At 37.0% G+C, this 22,556-nt stretch overlaps 1 protein-coding gene and 1 pseudogene across 8 annotated transcripts in view; one reads left to right on the forward strand and one right to left on the reverse strand.

Annotated features, from left to right (window-relative positions):
- Nucleotides 1-22,556, reverse strand: part of GRIK2 (glutamate ionotropic receptor kainate type subunit 2) — a 736,860-nt gene that overhangs the window by 262,240 nt on the left and 452,064 nt on the right. The window lies entirely within an intron of this gene.
- On the forward strand, nucleotides 2,164-3,234 carry LOC100337738 (small nuclear ribonucleoprotein-associated protein B pseudogene; annotated as a pseudogene). Its single transcript, XR_016233824.1, has one exon. The product of XR_016233824.1 is annotated as a small nuclear ribonucleoprotein-associated protein B pseudogene (transcript).

The raw sequence follows: 22,556 nt of genomic DNA on the forward strand, positions 1-22,556 counted from the left end.
AACATATGTATTTCATAAATTGTCCATCAGGCACCTGGGAAAAAGTACTGAAAGAGAAAGTTAAAGCCGCTAACACTTATTATCCACCTCCGCTGCATTATCTGATGTCGTTAAAGTAAAGGCTGCTTGTTTTAAACATGATTCACTGCTCTGTGAAGTGTGTCCACTGAGGTGTGACATTGAAGAGCAAAATGATCCTCTGCACCTCTACAGACAGTGTGGGAGCTTAATTTTCCATTCAAACTTTCATTCACCAAGATAAACCACATTTGATGATACCCTGACAGCTGGCTAGAAGCTCATGAATAGAATATATCTTTTACTGGAATGGATGTATCCATCTACACATTATAAAGAAAACATGTATATTATATGGACAAAGCTAAAAAACAGAGCCAAACCTGGGGAACCAGGATAAATTAACAGGTAAAGAAAGGCAGGCATAAGGGAGGAATGGACTGGTACCTCGTATAACCCCAGTAAGGCATGATCTTACCCAGAATTATCTTGGTGCTTCTAAAACATATCTTTGCAGCTTTTAAAATATTCTCAGAAAGATTACAACAAAAGATTATAACAAATCTCTTTGGATAACTCATCCCAAGGCTTCCTCTTATACTTTATTTAATATGAGTTTTAATTAACTAATTCCTTCTGAAAGATTAGCTTGTACATTTTTAGGGTTCAGACATTTTATACCCACTGAACACAGCCTACGGGATAATAGAGACAAGCCTCTGGAAGACATATATAAGTTCAAGATTCCCCCAAATACACAGGCCAGCTTGCCTTGTTAGCACCTACGCAACTGCACTATCACATAACAGTATGCATCTCTAAAGGAAAACAGAGAAAGACAAAAGTAGATATGAAATCAACAGTTCTTTTCCCCTCAGCTTCTCAAATGTGTCCTCCATGTTCTCCTAGCCTAATATACAATTGATTTTCCTCAAAGGAAATGATAACTATTAGTTTACCTTAAAATAAACCTCTGTCTCTCACTCTCACTGTCTATAACTCTACCTGTCAAATAAATAAATAAAAAATATTTAAAAATAAAATAAATAAAATAAAATAAACCTCTGTGTTTGGTGTGTGTTTGTGTATGTGTGTCCTGCCTCCCTCTATCACTCTGCCTTTCAGATTCACACAAAAATGAATAAATAAACATATGTTTTTTTTAAAAAAAGGAGAGAGAGAGAGAGATATCTCCCACTCACAGATTCATCTCCAAATACCGGCCATAATCAGAGGCAAGGGCAGGCCAAGGCCGGGAGCTGGGAAATCCATCCAATTTTCCCATATGGGTGAGAGGGACTCATATATTTGTCCAATCATCTCATGACTCCCAGAATACACATTAGCAAGAAGCTGGAATCAAGAACAGAGCCCAGTATCGAACCTAGGCACTCTATTATAGAATGTGGGCATCCCAAGTGGCATCTTAACTTCTAGTTCAAATGCTCACCATTGTGCTTGCATTAATGAAGAATAATTTAGCAAATATTCATTCATTATCTGAACAGAATTATCTAGTATCATTATCTGTCAGTTGCTTTTCTAGTACTATTTGAATGGAGGATTTGTGGTTAAAATCTTGTTTTAATAATCTATAATTTCCTACAATCACATACATTAGTTCTCCCCTTTGTAAATCTCATGCTTCTTAGCATAACATTACAAAGTTTTGCAGATTTCAATGGTTTTGAAATTTTGAAACAAATAAAATTTTGCATATTCCTAGATTCTAGAAATTATGATTCAAAGCTTTCTATGCATCGGGGAAACTGAAACCAATGGTTTTTGTTTTGTTTTGTATCAATGATAAGAATCACAGATTAACTGAAGAAAACAGTTTCTCTTTTCTATTTCTAGAACTAGTATTTTATTATGTAATTTGATCACTATTTATGCACTATTTTTTAGTTATAAAATGAGATTAATGTATGTAAACACTTAGACCTTAAAGAACCATTTTATGTGTGGTGCCTCTGCATCCTTATTTGCCAGACACTTCAGGTTTACAACTATCTTCCTCGTATAAATATAAATAATATACTCTTGTACACGGAAGACAGATAACCCAATTTGAAAGTATTAAATAAGGTAGGATTTTGGATACTTTTTGGAATAAAGTAATGTTAAATATTTGATAAGATAGGGCGGGAGTCGGGCCGCTGGCTGGCGTCTAGGCCTCGGTGGAAGGGAATCCAGCGGGGATCTGAGCCATCAGAACCGCCAGCATGACGGTGGGCAAGAGCAGCAAGATGCTGCAGCACATCGACTACAGGATGAGGTGCATCCTGCAGCACGGCCGCATCTTCATCGGCACCTTTAAGGCTTTTGACAAGCACGTGAATTTGATCCTCTGTGACTGTGACGAGTTCAGGAAGATCAAGCCGAAGAACTCCAAACAGGCAGAAAGGGAAGAGAAGCGAGTCCTCGGCCTGGTGCTGCTGCTTGGGGAGAACCTGGTCTCCATGACGGTAGAGGGTCCTCCTCCCAAAAATACTGGCATTGCCCGAGTACCACTTGCTGGAGCTGCTGGGGGCCCAGGGATTGGCAGGGCCGCTGGCAGAGGAATCCCAGCTAGTGTTCCCATGCCTCAGGCTCCCGCAGGTCTTGCTGGCCCGGTCCGTGGGGTTGGTGGGCCATCCCAACAGGTGATGACCCCTCAAGGAAGAGGCACTGTTGCAGCCGCTGCAGCAGCTGCCACAGCTAGTATTGCAGGGGCCCCCACCCAGTACCCACCTGGCCGTGCGGGTCCTCCCCCACCCATGGGCCGAGGTGCACCTCCTCCAGGCATGATGGGCCCACCTCCTGGTATGAGGCCTCCTATGGGTCCCCCAGTGGGAATTCCCCCTGGACGAGGAACTCCAATGGGCATGCCCCCTCCAGGGATTCGGCCCCCTCCCCCTGGGATGCGAGGCCTCCTTTGACCCTGGCCACAGAGTTATAGAAGTAGATCCACAGAGGCGTGGGCCCGATCCCCCAGGGCCACGCTACCACAGACCTGTTTGTTTGTTATGCTGTTGTTCGCGGAGTCTCACCGGATTGTCTGGTTTCCCTTACAGGGCCCCCTCCCCCGGGAATGCGCCCACCAAGGCCCTAGACTCATCTTGGCCCTCCTCAGCTCCCTGCCTGTGTCCTGTAAGGCTGTACATAGTCCTTTTATTTCCTTGTGGCCTATGAAACTGGTTTATAATAAACTCTTAAGAGAATATCATAAATGCACCGGATGTATCTATTTGTTTTTAGAAAAAATCTTTGATATATTGGGTGCTTAAGAGTCAAGAGGGTTGCCTTGGAAAAATCGCCCTAATCTTAGCTGCTTCCCTATAAAATATTTTACTACACATTTGATCTGATATACAGCCTCATATAATAGAATTATAAAATTGAACTGCAATAAAACATTTTCATCTATCAAAAAAATATTTGATAAGATAGATACATGGATTGAACCACCAATATTGCTTTGTGAGGAATAAATGAAAAAGAAATCATAACATGCTTATAAGTATGCTGTAATCATTCTAACAGTTATTAAGTACATCTTACCTATATACATTGTGTGAATTTTCCACTACATCAAAAATTAATCTAGTCTGTAATTTTAATGACTATATGAATTGAACATCATATGAACATATTAGGATTTAGCTATCATTGTTGAGAGGCTTTACTTTATACATTTATTTATAAATATTTGCCCATGTATTTTACTATTTAAAAACTATATTCTGGGGCTGCCACTGTGTGGGTTAAGCCATCACCTGCATCACATATGGGTGCTGGTTTGAATACTGGCTGTTCTACTTCCGATCCAGCTCCCTGCTAATGTACCTGGGAAAGCAGTGGAAGATGGTCCGATTGCTTGGGCTCCTACACCCACGTGGAAGACCCAGAAGAAACTCCTGGCTCCTGCTTTGGATTGGCCCAGCTCCAGACATTAAGACCATTAGAGGAGTGAACCAGGGGATGGAAGATTCTCTCTCTCTCTCTCTCTCTCTGCCTCTCCTCTCTCTCTGTAACTCTGCTTTTCAAATAAAATAAATATATCTCTCAAAAATATATATATTATGAGAATTAGAATCACTGAGCACAAATAATGAGTTGATAAGAATGTCAGCACACATTGTTAAGAGTATTATAATTATTGCTGTACTTATTGTTTTCCTTTTATGATAGTTCTAAAACAACAATTACCTTTCCAAAAACTCATCTTTTATTTTTAATAATTTGATTCATGTAATAAGATATATTACAAAGGTTTATCACCATTATACCTTTATTTATATTTTCATTCAAATTGATTGTTTTTACCTAAATTCCAGTATCTACTACTCATCATGCTCCTCTTGCTCCCTTTATTTGTATTTGCTGATAAATCACTGTCTACATTTTCACTTTATGAATGTCTTTATAAGCAGCTCATTATTCTCTCTGTTCTCTGTCACTCTGCCTTTCAAACAAATAAGTGAATAAATTTTTAAAAAGATAAATTTCTTTTGGCACAAGTTAATGTTGAAATCCATGCATAGTTTTTCATAATACACATTTTCTATGAACTTTTTGAAGATGCCTTATATTTAGAGCAACTTCATAGTGCTTGGTCTTTTTTTTTTTTTTTTTTTTTTTTTTAAGATGCACTTATTTATTTGATAGGCTAAGTTACAGACAGAGAGAAGTAGAGACAGAGAACAAAGAGAGGTCATTCATCCCTAAATAGCAGCAAAGGTTGGAGCTGGGCCAGGCTGAAGCCAGGAGCCAGAAGCTTCTTCTGAGTCTCCCAGGTGAGTGCAGAGGCCCAAGTAACTTGGCCATCCTCCTCTGTTTAGCCAGGCCATCAGATGAGAGTTGAATCAGAAGAAGAGCAGTTGGAACATGAACTGGTGCCCATATAGGATGCCACTGCCGCAGGCAGGAGCTTAACCCACTATGCTACTGCTCCTAGTGCTTGGTCTTCATTACCTCTTTTCTACTTCTGAGATTTTTGGGCAACAGCTTTCTTTTCCTGTGATGATTTGGGAGATTGTCAATAAACATTTCAGCCCACTAATAGGTGTTGTCCACTTTTATTTAAACTTTCACTATCACATTCTAAAACCAACATGGAGCCAAAAAATTAAATGACTTTTTTTTTTTTTTTTTTTTGCATTTTAGGTTTTTATTTAGTGAGAAATATGCATAGGAGAGTGAGAGCTTTATTTAAGAGAGAGATAAATCTGGGTTCATACCGAGCACCAGGAACCAGCCACGTGGAGGAGCATCTAGGCCAGGAAGCCTAGAGCGGGTGGCCCAAAGGCCACGAGCCCTGGAGGTGCAGGGCTACAGACAGCCCCCTCCTGGCAAGAAGCCAGGGAAGAAGAGAAGGGTCAGAACACACCATATCCCAGGCTTTTAACCCACTTCCAAAGGGGGTGGTTAATTAACCTGATTGGCTGGTGGGTACCCAGGTGTGGCCAGGTAAATGTATGAGGTCACACAGGGGCATGGTGAAGGTTTCAGGTAGGGTGTGAGGTCACACAGGGGCGTGGCAAAGGCGTGGTCTTCCAGCTCACAAACCTAATTGATTTTAATCTATCTGCCTGCCTACTTCTAAAATGACATTGCATGCAAATTAACTACTTTCATCTATTGCATCACCACAGACACAGATTCTGTCTTAGTTCATTTAATCTGGGAGCTGTGAACACTGCCACTCCCTCTCTTTATTTTGCTTTGTATATTATGGATCATTTTTCTTCAATAAACAAATTTGTAACTTTTTGTGACTTTTAAAACCATTATTAAAAAACGTTTGGTGTAGAAGTTAAGACTTTGCTTAAGGTACCTGTTTCTCATATTGGAATGCCTGAGTTCAGAGTTGCAGTTTTGCTCCTAGATCTTCCCTCCTCCTGATTTGTCCCATGGAAGCCAACAGTGGTAGCACGTGATTTAAACCTGAGACACTCACATGAGAAAGCTGGATTGGGTTCCTCCCTCTTGGCTTCAGCCTAGCCCCGTCCAACCCTGGATATTGCAGGCATTTAGTGAGTGAACCAGAGGAAGGAGGAATTCTGTGTATTTCTCTCTCACTCTGTCTTTCTGTCTGCCTTTCAAATAAATAGAAAAAAATTTTTTTTTTTATTTTTGACAGGCAGAGTGGACAGTGAGAGAGAGAGACAGAGAAAGGTCTTCCTTTTGCCGTTGATTCACCCTCCAATGGCTGCCGCAGCCGGCTCGCTGCGGCCAGCGCACCGCGCTGATCCAATGGCAGGAGCCAGGTACTTATCCTGGTCTCCCATGGGGTGCAGGGCCCAAGCACTTGGGCCATCCTCTGCTGCACTCCCTGGCCACAGCAGAGAGCTGGCCTGGAAGAGGGGCAACCGGGACAGAATCCGGCGCCCCGATTGGGACTAGAACCCCGTGCCAGTGCCGCAAGGTGGAGGATGAGCCTAGTGAGCCGCAGTGCCGGCCAGGAAATTTTTTTAAAAAATTTAAAATATCCCTCAAATAATTTTGTTTGTTAAGATCTCTATCTAAAAATTTTGCTCTACTAAATTTTTAATTAATTTATATATTTTATTTTAGACATTTTATTTAAGATATACAAATTTCATATATTTCACGTATACAGATTTAGGAACATAGTGATACTTCCCACCTTACCCACCCTCTTGCCCATATTCCCACCCTTCCTCTTACTTCTCCTATTCCCTTTCAATTTTTACAGTGATCTAATTTCAGTTTATTTTATACTCATAAGATTAACTCCACACTAAGTTAAGAGTTCAATAAATAGTAAGAAAAAAAACACCATTCCTCAACAGTAGAGACAAGGGCTGTAAACAATCATCAAACTTCAAAATGTCAATTCCACTTCTATACATTAAACTTTTGGTACTCTATCACTGATCTCTGTTTTTAAGTAGCACAATTCATTTGTAAAAGAAAATTAGGTGCCATGTCTTTATCTGTGTGAACATCTGAAGACATTTTTGCTTCAGTCTTATACAGAGAGCTGAATAAAGACACGTTGTGTCACAGCCTTCTTTCTTCAAAGCTGCATCTTACAGTTTTCCCCTTGTATTTCATGTTGCTAAAAACTCTGGGTGACATAATAGTTTCTTGTTTTAACAAATTATTATTTAAGAGTATCTAGTATTCTCTATCTGGAAATTGTAAATATATATTACATATATTTATAAAAGTTTAAAATATATATCTATGAATGTATTTTTCCTGGTGAATATACATATTTATGTGTTTAGGTACATGTTACATGCATCTACATTTATAGGTACAGATATATATAGCATATGTATATGTATATATAACATTTATGTACACTGGGTATATACACTTTTTCCAAAACATGTTTCAGAACTGATGTGTACCTCTGATTTTACATACAGGAGAAAGAGGAAGAAAGACAGGGAGAGAGAAATGACTCTAATTTTATTATATTTGTCAGAAATACAATGTGTTTCTCATTTTTCAGGAGGTATATTTTATATGCCTATTGAAATATATTCTTTTTTATATATTTTTTATTTTTATAATCTTCTTGAATTATTCATGTTGATATGGCTCCTATAAATATTATACTCTTCAAGTGAAATATTACTACCTTTCACTTGAACAGTGATTCAAAACATAGGTAAAGCAACTCCTCCTCTGTGTAGCCATGTTGATCTTTGGCAGAACAATGTATGCATGCCTTCACTATAATAAGTACTACATTACATTTTAATTGGTTTTTCATCTCTCTCTACTTAAAAAGTAAATCCCCTATGTGTGGAGATTTTTGACTTACTCTTTTTATTATTATTATTATCCTTAGGCTTTGGAATATAAGACTTTCTAGCTCTGAATATATTGGTCAGAGCTCTGAATATACTGGTAATATGAAGAAAGAAATGTGTTATTTTCTTTGTCTCGATCATGCCACCTATGTTTTGCTTTCAGTTAAAATTATATTTCATTTTCATTTATCTTATCTTTTTTAAAGATTTCTTTATTTATTATTTGAAAGGCAGACTTACAGAGAGTCAGAGGCAGAGAGAGAGAGAGAGAGTCTTCCATCTGCTGGTTTACTCCCCAAATGGCCACAACATTTTTGTATATTTTGCTTTTTTATTTTATATTCACATATTTTGCTTTCATGTGATGTTCTTCAAGTTCTAAGTTTTATACTGCATTTAATGTGTGAGAGTATTATACCTCAGAGATTATATTTTTTCCTAAATAATATTTTGTTTTTCATATTTTATAAGTAGACACTTTCTATATAAATACATTTTACACTTTTTTTAATTTCTAAGGAATTTTTATAAAACATTTTTGGTAACTATGCTTTCTCTTTTTTTTTTTTTGTTTTACCTTTTTCTTATAAATTACATTAGTTTCCACAATGATTTCAAAAATACTTATTTATCTCGGTTGGTTCATGTTTTGTTTCTTTTTATGAACAGTTTTCTTAACTTAGACTTCATTAGCTTTGCAACTCATATTACTACTCAATGACTAAATTCTGGCTCCTGCTCTGAGATGCTCCACTGTTTACCTAACCTGTAATTTCATTTTATCAGTGTGTATTAGCTCTGTTTTGTGAAAGTGGAATCACTGAGGCATGTTTCTTTTTTCCATGGCATTAGCAGTAATACTATCCTTGACATGTATACCACAAACTTTCTCAAGTGGTATTTTTTCTAAGTCAAGTCTAGCTGATTTTAAGTTAAGAAATAAATTATATTCCCTACTGAAAAAAAAAAAAAAAAAGTTGGCACAAGAAAGTCTACCAAAGTTGTCCCTACACTATTTTTTGACATTTACTAACAAAATATCTCTGGTAGGATTGTGGATGGGGAAAAATAAGCAATGCAGTTTTACACAATAAAATAGAATACAAAAGGAAAAGAATCAATTGATATAAATTATTTTGAGATAGTGTTAGACAAATATATTGATCCCTAGATAAGAAGATAATGGTTCTTCTTCAAACTAGCATGCATGACAATAAAGAGAATTCACAATGTACATTATGATTCAAGTGGTCTTAAAACAAGGTGAAATATCTATCATACAATAAGTTTAGTTTAAAAAATTCTTCCCATTAATGAGTTACCCCTTAACTACATGATTCGTTATGTATAGTTTTCATTGAAGTATATTGATTATTCCTTTTAAAAGAAAGGATATTTCTGTTAGTTCTGTTTGAGGGCACTGAGAAATGGAAAGCACAATGAAGGAAGTTACACTAAATGTTGATTTTATTTGGGAGATAAATATTTCCTATATTAGAATATGCATTAGTAGACTGATCATTTGTCTGTTAACTAATATATTTATTCTTTGGTGATGATTTACAAACCCAGGTTTCACAAGTCAATATGGTGCATGAATAATGGGTATAGAAATTTTTTCAACATGAAATTTCCTTGCAAACTGTTGTTGGAAAATTAGAGACTTTCTTTTTTTTCTCAATTCACTCTTTTAAAAATTGAATATTTAAATTAAAAAGTAGAGAAGTTACTTGAATTATTGGCTAGTGTTACTTGACATCAAATTTTAATAGCTGTAAATACTATTTGGCCATCTGATAATATGGCACCGAACTTCAGCTGAGCACCAGATATCTAAAAGAAAAACAAGAAATTACCTAACAATGTTTATGCATCATCTGCTAGTATGAAATTGAGCATACAGCACAATCACCTAAAAAATGAGTTCTTTTCTATACAATTTAACTTGTTCACCACTTTGTTGATCAGTTTTCTAAAACTGCCTATCCCTCAGTTTCTGTAGTGTCACAGGAGGAGAATAGGTGTGTCATTATACAGGAAGAGATAAGTAGCGTAACACAGATTTTTCATGTTTTGGATTTATATTTTTGTCTGGGGTAAATTCAGTTATAAACATAATTAAACAGTAAAGAGGCAGGGGTGAGTTTGATTTTTTTAAATAAGAGTTGAATCGTGAATTAAATGGTCTTAAATATGTCATTTGATAACATTCAATTAAGGAACATTTTTCAACTGATAACAACATAATTCAGATTTTATTTGATTTGAAATCAATATACCAAAATTGTGCTTAGCATGCGTATTTTAATTCAAATTCAGTAGTAGAATTTTATAAAAATGATTAAAGATTTATTTATTAATTTTAAAGGAAGTTGCAAAGAGAGAGGGAGAGACAGAAGAGAGAGGCCTTCCATATTCTGGTTCACTCCCCAAATGGCTACAAAGGCCAGGGCTACTTAAGGCAGAAGCCAGGAGCCTGGAACTACATCTGAGTCTCCCACATAGGTGGCAGGGGACAAAGCATTTGTGGCATCTGCTTCTGCTTTCCCAGTCCCATTAGCAGGAAGTTGAATCAGAAGTACACCAGCGAGAACTCAGAGTAGCACTCATATAGGATGCCAGAATTGCAACTGGTGGTTTAACCTGAAGCACCACAATATCAGCCCCAGTAGCTGAAACTTTTAAAAATCCATTATTTAGTATTCTCCAAGGGTCAAAAATAATAATTGCTGTGGCTCAAGGCAACAAGTTGTGTGCCCACCAATAAAGCAATCCCAGAGATTTCTAAATGCAATTATCCATTATAGCTTTCTTAAATACTATGCCATCCTGAAGGTTTCAAGTTTGCAAGCAAAATAATTAATGTAAATACACACTAACACAAAAATGCCTGTAAAGTTGTAAGACAGGGCAGATGAATGAAGTGTATACAAGAATTTAAAAAATTAAAGAAAGACATTAGACTTGGATCCTACTGAGTTTTCCTTTTAAGAAGCAAACAGTACATTTGTGACAGGCTTTAAGATTACTAGTCATCACCATTAGCAATGGTTTCCTACAGGAAAGCTAAAGAAATTTCAGTTTCTGGAAAGTTGGAGGTCATTGTTGTCATGGAGACCAAGGTCTATGTAACAAATGCCATCAAAAAGAAGATAAACCTGCTGTGCATCAGGTGTCTAGAAATCTATCAAAGAAATAGCTCTCACCTATCTAGAGTGGATTTTCAGATTCAGATACATTTTGAAGACTATAAATTTCATTTAGACACCTTTTTCATATAAGTTAATGAGTACAGGGTAACACAGAAAGGAGAAAGGTCAATAGCAAAGATTTCCATAGAAATTACCACTTTTACATACAAAATATATATAATCTACAAAAACTCTTCAAAAGACACTTAGAAATTATCCTGATTCTGCATCATATATGCTTTAAACTCAGGCAGGCACACAAATTCTCACCTTCTCCATGCCTTATCAAAATGTTTTAGTTTCAGCATTTCTAATATTAATTTTTGAGCTTTCAAGATGGCAGAGTAGGGAGGGAGCTTACTGCTCTAGTCTGGATGAAGATATTTAAAAAAAAAAGTGGAGAGTGCAGTCTCAGGGAAGAGTTAGGGAGAAAACAGTAGAGGAAAGTCTATGCAAATTAGAGATGCAGTGGACTAATGTGGAGGGCATGGACATATCCACAACTCAGGATCCGAGCAGCTGAGAGTCTATGCACTAGCATTGGAGACTGAGGTGAGACCAGACCACAGCAGCCCAAGCCACTGGTGATAAAGCTGCAGGAAGAGCCTAGAGGGAATCCGGCTTGGAGCCCCATGGGGATAATGTACCTGCCAAACTAGAGGAGAAAAAAAAAAAAAAAAAAAAGAGAGAGAAGGCACATGTTTCTCTCTCCCTGATCACCTTACAACAGTGTCTTGCAACAAACCAATAGAGTGGGTGCCATTTTGGACATACATAACAGCTATGCCAGCTCATGTCCATGCCTGGCAACCAGTCAAGTGGAGATACCTGACTCTGATAGGGAGAACTAACAGGGGGTTAGGTGCTCATGACAATGTGAGGCTTGTGTGCTAGGACTATAGAAAAAACAGCTTGTATGGGAGGAATCACAGTGTGGCTGGGACTTTGGCAGAAACTGTGGGAAATTCCACACACTCAGGGCTTCCTGGTTACCTGGTGAGAAACATTGTTAGGGAATCTGAACTTACACTAAGGACTGCACAGATCCTTTGCGTGGTCCTTGGGGCAGAGTGGATGAATAGTATACCCACAGAGGTTAGTACTCAGGCACTAGTCTACTTTGAGGAGAAGAGCTCAGCTGAGCAGAATAATTTCCTTTCTGATTAGGAAAAAAGAGGAAATTTACCTGGGTGTGTCACCTTAGACATGCCCTTCATTCTAGAGAACTAAACAGAGCTCCTTGGCCACATCCAACACACACCACTAGATATTCACAAAAAGCAGTCACTCCACTTAGCTACAGAAGAATAGTGCAAAGATAGAAGTAACCACAGTAAAATACGAAGAACAAATGAGTACCTCCACAAAATGTTGAATAACAAGTGTACTAAATAAAAAAAAAAAAAAACAAGGAAAAGGAAGGCAACATGACACCCCTAAAAGAACATAGCACTTCAACATTAGATTGTGAAGGAGATAAAACTGAAGAAATGCCAGAAATTGAATTCAAAAATTGATCATAAGATTATATAGAAGTAATCAGAAGCAAATTCATGAACTACAGAAATCCATACATGACATGAAAGAAAATTTCTTCACGAAATTTAGATCTTAAAGAGAAATCAAAATGAAATGAAGAATGTAATAGAACAAATAAAAAATGTGGTGGAGAGGTTTAGCAACAGATTCGGAAAAGTAGAAGAGTATCAGATTTAGAAGACAAAGCATGGGAAATAATACAATCAGACAAAAAAACTAAAGGAAGAAATTAGAAAACTAAAAAACACTGTTGGGAATCTATAGGATGCTATCAAATGACACAACATACAGGTTCTAGGAGTTCTTGAAGGCATGGAAAGAGAGACAGGATTAGAAGGCCTTTTTAGTGAAATAATAACAGAAAACTCCCTAATTTGGAGAAAGAAAAAGACATCCAAGTACAGGAAACACATAAAACTCCTAATAGACATGATCAGAAAAGATCTTCACCATAACACATTGTAATCAAACCCAACACAGTAAAAATGATTATTTTCAGAGGATATCCAACTAGACTCACAGACTTCTCATCAGAAACCCTACAGGCTAGGAGAACATGCTGAGATATATTCCAACTTTTATGAGAAAAAAACTTGGGGCTGGCACCACAGTGCAGTAGGCTAAACTTCTGCCTGAAGCACCAGCATCCCATGTGGGCACTAGATCTAGTCCTGGCTTCTCCTCGTCTGATTCAGCTCTCTGCTGTGGCCAGGGAAAGCAGAAAATGCTAAAGTGCTTGGGAGACCTGGAAGAAGCTCCCGGCTCCTGGCTTGAGATTGGCTAAGCTCTAGGCATTGCAGCCATTTGGGAAATGAACTAGCAGATGGAAGACCTTTCTCTCAGTCTCTCCCTCCCACTGTCTGTAACACTAACTCTCAAATAAATAAATAAATCTTAAAAAAAGAAGAAAAAACTCAACGCAGAACTACACTCTGCAAAGCACTTATTTATGAATGAAGATGAAATAAAGACCTTCCATAACAAAAAGAAATTGAAAGAATTTATCACCACCCATCCACCCATCCAGCATACAAAAGATGCTTAAGGATGAACTCCACATAGAAACACAGAAACATGTCATCACTACAAAAGAAGTTAAGGAAGAAAACCTCCCAGTAAAAGTTCAAAGGAAATCCTAAGTAAAAAATAGGAATATTTATGGAAAAGTGGCATAGCAAAGTCCTTACTTACCAATAGTCACCTTGATTGTAAATGGCCTCAACTCCCCAGCTGAAAGACACAAACTGGCTGAATGGATTAAAAAAGAAAATCCATCTATGTGCTGCCTACAAGAAGCATGTCACTGAGAAAGATCCTTGCAGACTGAATGTAAAAGGATGGAAAAAGATATTCCAAGCCAACAGAAAACAAAAAAGAGCTGATGTAGCCATCCTAATATCAGACAAAATAGATTTTAACACAAAAACTGTTAAAAGACAAAGAAGGGCACTATATAATGATTAAGGGGTCAATTTAACAGGAAGATGTGACTATTATAAACATATATGCACCTAATTACAGGGCACCTGGCTATTTAAAAGAAATGTTAAGGGATCTAAAGGGAGATATAGACTCCAATAAAATATAATGTGGGTCTTCAATACCGAACTTTCAGCTATGGAAAGATTGACGGAAAATGAGCAAGGAAACAACAGAGCTATTTGACATCATAGACCAAATGGACCTAACAGATATGTATAGAAAAAACAACCTGGTACTGGTACAATAACATATGTATAGACAAATAGAAGAGAATAGAAATGCAAAAATCAATTCTAGCATCTACAACCAACTTATCTTTGACAAAACGGTGATAATCTATCCCTGGAGTGAGGACAATCTCTTCAACAAATGGTGCTGGGAGAACTGAATCTCCACATGCTGAAGTATAAAGCAAGGTGCCTACTTTAGACTTTACACAAAAATCCACTTAAAATGGATTAAAGACCTAAATCTATGAGCCATTGCCTTCAAATTATTTGAGAACATTGGGGAAACTCTGCAAGACATTGGCACAGCAAAGAGTTCTTGGAAAAGACCATAGAGGCACAGGTGGTCAAAGCCAAAATTAACAAATGGGATTACATCAAATTGAGAAGCTTCTGTACTGCAAAAGAAACACCAAGTAAAGTGAAGAGGCAACTGACAGAATGGGAGAAATTATTTGTAAACTATGCAACTGGTTAAGAATTAATAGCCAGAATATACAAAGATAACAAGAAACTCCACAACAATAAAACAAACAGTTCAGTTAAGAGAATGGCAAAAGAGTTAAAAAGATATTTTTTAAAAGAGGAAATCCAAATGGCCAAAAGATACATGAAAAAATGTTAAGGATCACTAGCTGTCAGGGAAATGCAATTCAAAACATAATGAGGTTTTACCACACTGCAGTTAGAATGTCTTTCATACGGAAATCAACAAACACAAATGTTGGTGAGAATGTGGAGAAAAAGGTACCAAAATCCACTGTTGGTGGGAATGTAAACTGGTAAATCCACTATAAAAGATAGTATGGAGATACCTCAAAAATCTGAATATAGACCTACCATATGACCCAGTCATCTTACTCCTGGGAATTTATCTAAGGGAATGAAATCAGTAAATAAAAAAGTTATTTGTACCCCCAAGTTTATTGCAGCTCAATTCACAATAGCTAAGACATGGAATCAACCTAAATCCCTATCATCTGAAGACTGGATAAAGAAATTGTGGGATATGTACACTGTGGAATACTATACAGTGGTAAAAAATGAAATCTGATCATTTGCAACAAAATTGATGAATCTGAAGAACATCGCATTTAATGAAATATGCCAGTCCCAAAGGGACAAATACCATATGTTCTCCTTGATCTGTGAGGACTAATAGAGCACCTAAAACAAAATCTGTAGAAGTTAAATTGACACTTTGAGAAGGATGATTGCAATGACCTTGTCTTGACTGTCATGGAACAGTTTTGGTATTTTTTGTTTTTTTCATTTTTTTCTTCATCTTATTTGTTGAACTCTTATTTAACATATAGTTAATAAATATGTATAAAGTCAATTGAGGTTGGATCTCAGCAAAAATTAAGAGTGGGAATAAGAGAGGGAGGAGGAAGTTTATAACTGTAAAGCTGTATAGTTCTGCATACATTCCTACAGACTTCCTTCTAAGGGTACAGTTTGAAAACTTGTCATGGGACTCTAAATCCCACTAAGCTGGGTGGTAAAAACCTTAAGTGTTAAAGTGATCTTAAATGTTATAGTGATCACATTAAATGTTAAAGTGAACATATAGATATGATTAAGTTTTAAAGTGATCATATAAATAAGAACAAGTGTCTGTTAATAATAATAGAATTTCAAAGGAGAGAAGGTTCTAATATGGTAGCAGACTCATAAAATGACAATTGCTCTAAGTAAAACTCTGATCCCAGAATCAACCCTTAAGGCTTCTTGGTCTCACGAGCTTTTCAGGCATGGAAAGCCAAGACACTGTGGCAAAAATGTTCTACATGAAGGATATCAGTGAGTGTGACCCCAGCAGAAAGAAGTGGTGATCAAAGAAGGAGGTACTTTTCTCTGAAGGGAGGAGAGAACTTCTACTTTTCTTATGGCATTATCTATATATGGAAGGGTATTATGGATTCAAAAGGCTTTCACAGCCACTCATGTCAGGAGCCTTGGGTGGTCATTGATGTATACATAAGAGTGTTAATTGTTAAATTAACAACAGGAGTAACCATGCACTAACTCCCTATGCAAGAACTCTGTCCTCAATTAGCTGTACTATGAGAGTTAACTGTAAAACTAGTTCTCAAACAGTTTATTTTGTGTGTGTGCATGTGTGTGTGGAAATTGTTAAAATATTTACTTAGTATAGAGTTGGTCTTCTGTGTGCAAAGTTAACTGAAAATGAATCTTAATGGAGTATGGGACTGGGAAGCAGAGAGGGAGGAGGGGGAGGGGTGGGAGTATGGGTGGGTGGACAGGTATCATGGGAAGAATAACTATATTCCTAAAGTTGAACTTATGAAATTTGTATTCCTTTAAAATTTTTTTAAAAACTATGAAAGCAAAAAATGCTAATTTGTGTACTGGATACAATGCAAGTAGTGAATATTCAGAAAATGTAGATGTTGAAAGTTGGAATGCATATTATTTGAAAATGAAATATGGGGCCGGCATTGTGGCACAGTGAGTTAAAGCCCTGGCCTGAAGCACCGGCATCCCATAGGGGGGTGCCAGTTTGAGACCTGGCTGCTCCTCTTCCGATCCAGCTCTCTGCTATGGCCTAAGATAGCAGTGGAGGATGGTCCAAGTCCTTGGGCCCCTGCACCCACGTGAGAGACCTGGAGGAAGCTCTTTGCTCCTGGCCTCTGATCGGCCCAGCTCTGGCTGTTGTGGGCATCTGGGAGTAAACCAGCAGATGGAGGACCTCTCTCTCTGTCCCGACCTCTCTCTGTAACTCTTTCAAATAAATAAAATAAATATTTAAAAAAAGAAAATGAAATATGACAAATTTAAACTTTCTAAAATGAAACATGGCAAATATGGATCAAACAGTATTCATAATATAATTTTTCTTTTCATATAAGAATTTATGATTTATATCTTAATAAATATTAGTTATATAATATATATTTATAAATGTTTATTATATTTTATTCATTTATTACAATAAATTGTAGGTACAAATTCTTAATTGTATAGAATTTGGCAAGCATGTAATCACAAGATATCATTTTGTAGTCACTTCTCTTTTTTAATCACATGATAGGATTAAGTGATATTATTGCATTATAGTCAAGAAACTCTTTTCTTTATATACCTAAATCTGTTTACAGAAAATACATGAAATCTATTCACCTTATAAAAATAAAAAATTACAAAAAAGGTAGAATCTTGGAAAATATATATATACATATATATAAATGACTATTTTTCTCAAAAGAAGTTTCTAGGTAGCTCATGCTGTAATGGAATGCATGATTCCCACGTAATATGGACAGCTCAAGCCAAGTGTAGTTTGAAAGAAAACCTAACTGTTTTGGCTATAAGCTGAATCCTTTTCAAGTTATATTCTAAGGACTTTTCAAATATTTATGTAATGTCTTATGCCATTATTTGTGGGATTTTTCCTGTTTAAAGCTAGTCTTTGCTAACCACAGTTAAGCTTCAGCGAATTAATAAAGTGTAAGCTATTTTCAATAGTAAATCACATCCTGATTACACAGTCTATTAAAAAGATTCATTTAATTGTTAATTATGAAAACATTTTCTTAATTCCACCATAGTCAATTTTTCTTGACCCTTCTTATTTTTGCTATTTCTCTTTCTCTTTTTTTAAGATTTATTTACTTATTTATTTGAAAGTCAGAGCTCAACAGAGAGAGAAGGAGAAGCAGAAAGAGAGAGGTCTTGCATCTGCTGGTTCACTCCCCAGATTGCTGCAACAGCTGGAGCTGCACTGATCCAAAGCCAGGAGCCAGGAGCTTCTTCCAGGTCTCCCATGTGGGTGCAGGGGTCTAAGGACCTGGACCATCTTCCACTGCTTTCCCAGACCATCACAGAGAGCTGGATTGCAAGTGGAGCAACCGGGACATGAACCAGTGCCCATATGGGATGCCTGCACTGTAGGCGGCGGATTTACCGTTATGCCACAGTGCTGGCCCCACTATTTCTTTTCTTTTTGCAAATGACTTCAGTAATTCCATTAACAGATTATATATACAGATGGACAATATATTAAAATAGAATTTTGATTCAGAACTTCTGGAGTGGGGTGGGCATTGTGGTGTCCCTATAAGGAAATGAGAAAATGCTGGTTTAGTCAGAACGTACAATATATATGAGAGGATGACGAAGGACAGGCAGTGTTGTGCAACTTATGTTTGTCTTTTACTAAAATACAATGGGAGTCTATAGAAGGATTTTAACAGGAAAGGGCACACATTATTTTGATTTTAATATGTCTGCTGTGTTTGGGGAGTGGATCACAAGAGTAGAACACTAAGGCTTATATATCTTGTGAAATTGTACAGGTAAAACATACCTTAGCTATTATCACATCAATAGCTGTGTGAGAAACGGATGGTTCTAAACATTTTTAAAAAGTAGAATATGCAATATGGTCTTTGAAGTAAACAGGAGAATTCAAGATAGAAAACTTGTTTTATATTGTTTTCCTTTTCCTATTCTTGAGATGTATTGTCGGGCTCTTAAGCAAAGAAATTGTCCTATTATTGTCTGAGGTAGACAAAATTTGGAAAAGCATCTGCTCTCCTTTCTCCTGAATTCCTGTCTTTGCTCCAGAAAAAAACAAAACAAAACAAAACAAAACAAAACAAAAAAATCTTTGGCCCCAGAGAGCTTGACTGAACAGATATAACCAGCTGTGCTTGCAGCATTGGTCATCCTTCTTGGACCATGGGTAATCAGCCTAGATTCCAAGTAAGGCCCCTGTGAAGACAGAACAGAAAGTCTTCATCTTGATTTATGGGCACTATCTAAATGGAACAGATATCCGTGGTAGCACCTCACTCCAGGTTCACTTCCCTGAACATGTCCTACTCCTGTGTTCTTCAGAAACAAACTTGCTCCTTTCTAGTTTACCTTCTTCACAGTTATAAACATCAGAAGCACAGACTTCCTATTAACTATTTTAATAGGAACATTCATATTTCAGCAAATGATGAAAAATCAATCAATAAACAAGATGCCTTTCTTTTTAGCACTTATTAATGCTCAATCCCATATTAGAATTATCATTCAATTTATTAATAACAAGTTCCATCTACTAGAGTATAACCTTTACAAGGGCATAAGAATGCTCATCAGAACATTTAATGAACTTCCACTTTGACCATGGCCTTGTCTAAATATGATCAGAGTCAGTGAATTCAGGGGGCTTCCATAGCCTTGACAGCTCATGACAAGAGCCTAGGGTGATTACTGATGCCATAAACAAAAGTGTCAATTTGTTAAGTCAACAACAGGAGTCACTGTGCACTTACTCCTCATGTAGGATCTTTGTCCTTAGTGTGCTGTACATTGAGATTTAATGCTATAACTAGTACTCAAACAGTATTTTTCACTTTATGTTTCTGTGTGGGAGCAAACTGTTGAAATCTTTACTTAATGCATGCTAAACTGATCTTCTGTATATAAAGAGAATCGAAAATGAATCTTGATGTGAATGGAAGGGGAGAGAGAGTGGGAAAGGGGAGGGTTGCGGGTGGGAGGGACGTTATGGGGGGGAAGCCATTGTAATCCATAAGCTGTACTTTGGAAATTTATATTCATTAAATAAAAGTTAAAAAAAAGAACATTTAATGAATAAATGAATTGTGCAAGTCAAAGATAACTACACAGAATAAGGAGAAGGCAATGAAAACATGAGAAGAAATAATGAATACAGCTCTTACAGGTTCTCGTAGAAACCATAATATTCTTATTTCAAACAGTTTGATAAGAGGAGCCCTTTATACACCACCATGTCTGAGATAAGGAATTTGGTTAGAAAGATGAATTCACACACTCAGCTGTGGTCAAATTGGAATTGAAATTCAAGCCTCCGTGATTATAATCTAATGCTTCTTCTACACTGCAAACTCTATCAAGATGGGAATTCTGTCTAATAATTGATAACTATACTTTTCTGGGAAAAATAACTCAACGGTCTTCATAAGGCGAACATTGCTAATGCCCCATGATTCAGCTGAAGGCACTGCATTTTAGAAAGATTAAGAAACTTGTTTATAAATAGTAAATTGCAGGATGATAATTTGAGCCCATTTCTTTCTGAATCTAGATCTTAGTCTGTAAAGCTTTCTACCAATTTAAAAATGATGACCATTTGATGCACTAAATCAGATAAAGAGCACCAAAATTACATTTCCAGTCTTCCTTAATATCTGACTAACCTTTAATGTTATCCTTTTCTTTTAGATAACTTCATGCACTATTTCATTGTTTGAAGATTTATATTTTATTTTTAGATGTATTTATTATTTATTTGAAAATAGAGTTATAGAGCAAGAGAAGGAAGAGAGAGAGAGAGTTTCCATCTGTTGGTTCACTGCCTAAATGGCCACCAAGGCTGGTACCAGAGCCAGAGTCAGAGTTGGAGCCAGAACCAGGAGCCCAGAGCTGCTTCTGGGACTCCCACATGGGTGCAAGGCCCCAGCTACTTGGTCCGTCTTCCATTGCTGCCCCAGGCACATAAGCAGGGAGCTGGATAGGAAATGGAGCAACTGTGACTCAAACTGACATCCATATGAGATGCCAGCACTACAGATGGCAGCTTAACCTGCTATGCCATAGCATTGTCCTGACATGCAGTGATTTCTAAAAATATTGAATATATTTGTGAATTTTTTTGGCCTCCCTCTTTCTAGCTTATTTTTACCCATTCTAAATACTTCATTTGTCTTTCAAGGAAAGATTAGTGGTAATTTATTTCTACTATTAAATATCTACTGGCTAATTTCTTTCTCAATCTTTGGTTTATGTCTTTTCATGAGTATCTCCTCTTTTTATCACCTGGATCCTCCTTTTCTCCTTAAAAAGCATTGTCCCAAGCAGTGGGAAATTATTTAAATAGAGTAGTTAAAATGTGCATGTCCCATATCAGATTAGCTTGATTTGACTCCTGGATTCAGCTCCTGACAGCAATTTCCCACCAACGCAGACCTTGGAAAGTAGCAATGCAGGCTTAAGTAATTGGGTTCCAGGCAACCATATGAGAGAGCTGGATAGTGTCCCTGGCCCCTGGTACTATTGCAGACATCCTTGGCCATTACAGACAATTGGAAAGTGAACCATTGTATGGGAGCACTATGTCATTGTCTTTTATTATCTGTCTTTCTCCTCCTCTGTCTCTCTGACTCTCAAAATAATTAATTAAATTTTAAATATATTCCCAATACTCTGATAGTCCTGAACTAATAACATTGCTGAAGTGTCAATCAATGCCTTTTATCACTCTTTATTGACAAACAACTTTCACTTATAATAGTTTTAATTTATTTTTATTTATTTGTGAGCAGAGAAAGACACACACACACACACAGAGAGAGAGAGAAACAAATGGAGAGAGCTCCCACCCACCATGAGGTGCTAGAGCCAGTAGTTAAGAACGCAAGCCAAGAATAATACTTAGGTTTCAGAAATCTAATTACTTGACCTATCACTGCTGACTCCCAGAGTCTGTATTGGAAGCAAGTTGGAAACAGGAATTGGATGGAACCCAGGCACTCTCATGTGGTACATGGACATCTTAACAACTAGGCCAAGCACCTGTTCAAAAAATAGCTTTAAATTTATGGCTCCATAAAAAATTATTCTAAGCTTTATTGCAAAACAATCCATAGTCCTCCAGACTACTGTCTTTTGGAACTCACAGGAATGTAGTAATAATACATTGCAGATATCTTTACATAGCATTTCATTTTGTAAATCCAATTTAGCATTTTAGCTCTATCCCACTTCAATTGTGTGTGTGTATATATAGCTATTGATTCAATATCATATATCTTTCCCCATACTGTTAGCATATTCTGAAACAATTCAAACTCTGCCAATCAATAATTCCACATTGTTCAAAGGCCAATCCTAAGTACCCCATGTTTTTTGGTTGTTCAATTAATTATATCATTTTTAGACATATTCCATCTATGGTTGAAACAGCTTTCCATGGTTGTTTATTCGAAAGTATGTGCTATCTGTGGTATCTATATGTCTTTTAAAAAGTTTTATATATATATATTTGAAAGGCAGAGTTGGGGGGTGGGGAGAGACAGAGAGAGAACCATCAAATGTCCGCAATGGCCAGGACTAAGCCAGGCTGAAGCCAGGAGCTAAAAGCTTCAACCAGGAATCCTACATGGTTTCAGGGGCCCAAGCATTTGGGCCATCTTCCACTGCTTTTCCAGACACATTAACAGGGAGCTGGATCAGAAATGGAGCAGGGACTGAAACTGGTGCCCACATAGGATTGAAGCTTCACAGGTAGCAGCTTAACTCACTGTGCCACAACTCCAGGACTGATA

This window comes from Oryctolagus cuniculus, chromosome 5, assembly GCF_051225735.1.
Source record: "Oryctolagus cuniculus isolate XC-2025 breed Fujian yellow rabbit chromosome 5, ASM5122573v1, whole genome shotgun sequence".
Lineage (NCBI taxonomy): Eukaryota > Metazoa > Chordata > Mammalia > Lagomorpha > Leporidae > Oryctolagus > Oryctolagus cuniculus.